Source organism: Hyla sarda, chromosome 4 (assembly GCF_029499605.1).
Source record: "Hyla sarda isolate aHylSar1 chromosome 4, aHylSar1.hap1, whole genome shotgun sequence".
NCBI classification, from domain to species: Eukaryota; Metazoa; Chordata; class Amphibia; order Anura; family Hylidae; genus Hyla; species Hyla sarda.
The window spans coordinates 91,150,233-91,154,109 of record NC_079192.1 but is presented as its reverse complement, the minus strand read 5'-3'; the positions used below and the strand labels follow the sequence as shown (position 1 = coordinate 91,154,109).

Here is a 3,877-nt window from a genome sequence, read left to right as displayed (position 1 = left end):
TGAGGGGTGTAGTTTCCAAAATGGGGTCACATGTGGGGGGGTCCACTGTTCTGGTACCACGGGGGGCTTTGTAAACGCACATGGCCCTGACCATTCCAAACTAATTCTCTTTCCAAAAGCTCAATGGCGCTCCTCCTCTTCTGAGCATTGTAGTTCGCCAGAACTTTCACAGAAAGAAAGCCGTTCACTGCGGCATCTTGGTCATTAGATCGGTCAGCCTGGTCCCAACCGGAGTGGTTGTGGTGCAAAACTATGCAGCTAGGAAAAAACCGCCAGTAAGTGCCCGCTGCATTCACCAGCACAGAAAGCCATATATGCCAGCAGAAAGCCGCCACATAAATGCTGCACGTGCTGTATGCCGCAACTATGCAAATATATCTAGCACATCCTGCAGCCTGTTCACACCTATTGTGAAAACATTCATTTCAGCTGGGATTACACTTGGCGTGTTTGTCATAAAAAACACCATGCTCGCTGCGGGCACATGTTAGGTTGGAATCAATAGGGTAATATGAAACACCAGACACTAATGGGGGTTTCTTCATCCTTTTATGGTGTTTTTAGGCTATCAAATCTGTGGGATGCCGAGAGCATGTTTTCTTTTGGGGGGGGGGGGGGGGGGGGGTATTTTCTCACAATTTTTTTTTTTAGAAATCCTTCAGTCAAATGATGAAAGAATCACATGACTTGTAAAGAGAAAGGCCAGAGGGAAAAAAACACTAAAGAAAAAGCACTTCCCATAATAATAATAATGATGATGAGGATGATGATAATAATAATACACATTGGGACAGATGTATGAAAACCTGTGCAGAGGTCAAGTGGACCAGTTGCCCATAGCAACCAATCAGATCACCTCTTTCACTTTTCAGAGGCCTTTTTAAAAATGAAAGAAACTACCTGATTGGTTGCTATGGGCAACTGGTCCACTTTCCCTCTTCCCTGGTTTTGATAAATCTCTAAGACAACCCCTCCACCTTCCCCCCCCCCCCCCCCCCCCCCCCCGCCCCAGTGCTTTTAGCAAAAAGTGCTTTTAGCAAAAATAACACAAAGATAACTGAGAAAAGAAATGAGGGGGAAGATTTTGATGTTTGTTTTTTTTTGCATAAAAAAAACAAAACATCAAACAAGAATTGTGTTTGTTCCTAGGCTTAGGCTGTGATTAAAAACAACATATAAATGGTGTTTTTCAAAGCCCACATTGCTTTATTTCTGGTGCTTTTTCCCCCCTTTCGACAGACGTCTGTCCAGCTATTGCAAAGCTACAACTCCCAGCATGCCCTGACAGCCAAAGGCTGAGAGTTGTAGTTTTGCAACAGGTGGGCAGCCACAAGGGATCGGTTTTGCAGTATGTCAATCTAGGGCCATGGTGTCTGATCTTGAACTGGCAGCAGGAGCCACGACCACTTTAAATCAATGGCTGCTGGGACGTCTGACTAGTGACATCCTTCGCTCCAGACCGCAACGTCAGGGACGTCACTCGTCAGACGTCCCGGCGGCCAGCGCTGCTCATTGAGCCCTACCGGAGTAGCATTGATCTATGTAAGAAACCTATGGGCCCAGGCTGTTGGGGCCACCAAATGATATTACATATACAGAATGTCTGGTTAGGAGAAACAAATATAACGCACCCACAGGGAGTGGCGCCATTTTAATAAAATGTGTCAAAAACCTTAGATAACAGTCATACAGAATATATTAGAAAGCTTTTTTGATTTTCAGCCAATCAGAGAGCAGCACTACTGAAATAGAACTCCCAGGAGGGTAACAGCGTGTCACACATGTGATGTCATAACCATTGTCCACCAAAGAGCAGCACTGAGCAGAAATAACACTGCTCCTGTTCATTCTCCATCAGTGAGGGGCCGGTGCTGGACACTGTGTAGGGACGTGGGAATGCAAAGTCATACACATGACTGTGACTGGTAAGTGTTACATTGTTGTGTCCAAAAGATCTTTAGTGCAGTTCCATGTGTATTTCTATGATAAAACATGTAAATAATTTATCTTTTTTTTCTTATCTTAGATGCACTATCTCCAGGACATGGAGTAGCATTTCCGGACCTACAGCAAGACGTTGGATGAAGGCATAGCCCCAGAAATAACACTGGTCCTGTTCATCAGTGAGGGGCCGGTGCTGGACACTGTGTAGGGACACGGGAATGCAAAGTCATGCACATGACTGTGACTGGTAAGTGTTACATTGTTTTGTCCAAAAGGTCTTTATTGCAGTTCCATGTGTATTTCTATGATAAACATGTAAATAATCTATCTTTTTTTGTCCCCTATCTTAGATGCACTATTTCCAGGACATGGAGTAGCATTTCGGGACCTACAGCAAGACGTTGGATGAAGGCACAGGCCTAGGAATCATGCACATACACAGAAACATTTGCCCAAATTATAGAGGTAACCTCCTTTAATATGCCCAGAGGAAGGGCCATACAGTAGCCATGGATTCCCTACAGGTTTCCTCCCCTCTGGAGGTTTTTCCTGTCCTGAGTATTAGTTACTGTACGCTCTTTGTGAGTGATGGGAGGTTACAAAAAATCCCCTACACAAACATTTTAATAAATAATAAATAAAGTTCCCCTTTTTTTAAACTGTTCTTTGACTTGTTCGACTCATTTATTTATTTCTGTGTGTGAAAATAGAGTTAGCAAAACATGGATGACCAAAGCTGCTCTCCTGCACGATCTGCATAATGTGGTGCGGAGAGAGGCAACTGGTGCTGGGGTGGTGCAGTTTATGAGGCAAACGTAGAACACCCAGCAAGTTCCATGCACAAGCCTTTTTCTGATGAATGGGACTCATGCAGGGAACTTGCTAGGGGTCATACGGTTGCAAAGGATCAACTTTTGGGTACATGAACTGTCCCTTAAAGGGGTATAGATATCTTATCCCCTATGTAAAGGATAGGGGATAAGATGTCTGATCAATGGGATCCTGCTGCTGGGACCCCAGCAATCTCCATGCAGCAACCAAAATTCTAAATATTATGTTTAGCTCACTGGTTCCTGTGGTGGGATTCGTGACATCATGTCACACCTTCTTGTGACATCACACCACCTCCCATAGACATAAATGGAAAGGGTGTGGCGTGAGGTCACGACCCGCACCACGAGAACCCAGAGTTCTAAATATATTATTTGGAACGCCGGGTGCTGCATGAAGATTGCGGGGGTCCCAGTGATCAGTCATCTTTTGTCCTATCCTTAAGGTAGGGGATAAGATATCTAGGGGCGGAGTACCACTTTAAGGAATAAGAGAGTGTAGGCATGCCTTACAAGCAGGTAGAAAAAGAACAGCTGGGAGAAATGACAGGACACAAAGCAATATTTGGCTGGGACCGATTTTGGGTGTGTTCTGGCCAATTAAAGGAAAACTATGGCAAAAATTAACTTATCCCCTATCCATGGTTTATGGGATAAGTAGCTGATCGTGGGGGGTCCCCCTGCAATACCTGGGATGAGACCCGTCGCTCAGTGAGAAGCGCTCGCTGCAGACGTCAAATCTCAATTTCCCTGGACCCCCCCCCCTTCCTTCATGTCCACCACAGACGCCCCCAGACTGCTGTCTCTTACAGAGTTTTATGCCCAGAAATGGTTGGCTACTCACTTTGTCAGTAGATTCTCATCCTAAATATGAAGACAATCGGGGAAATGTACCTGTGGAGAGGAAATGTTGTCCAGTTGCTCTTAGCAACCAATCAGATTACTTCTTTTATTTTTCAGAGGTCTTCTCAAGAATGAAAGAAGCAATCTGATTGGTTGCTATGGGCAACCTGATGAAAACATATTTTTTTTCTTTAACAACTACAGTACTACAACTCCCATTGTAGTGTGTCTTTTCAACCTGTGCCTCCTCCAACCCTGAC

At 44.7% G+C, this 3,877-nt stretch overlaps 1 long non-coding RNA gene across 1 annotated transcript; it reads left to right on the top strand.

The window, feature by feature from the left end:
* The first annotated feature begins 1,813 nt into the window (after window positions 1-1,813).
* Window positions 1,814-2,581, top strand: LOC130368228 (uncharacterized). The gene is made up of 3 exons (XR_008892383.1): window positions 1,814-1,925; window positions 2,027-2,191; window positions 2,295-2,581. It is a non-coding gene; the product is annotated as an uncharacterized LOC130368228 (long non-coding RNA).
* The last annotated feature ends 1,296 nt before the right edge of the window (window positions 2,582-3,877 follow it).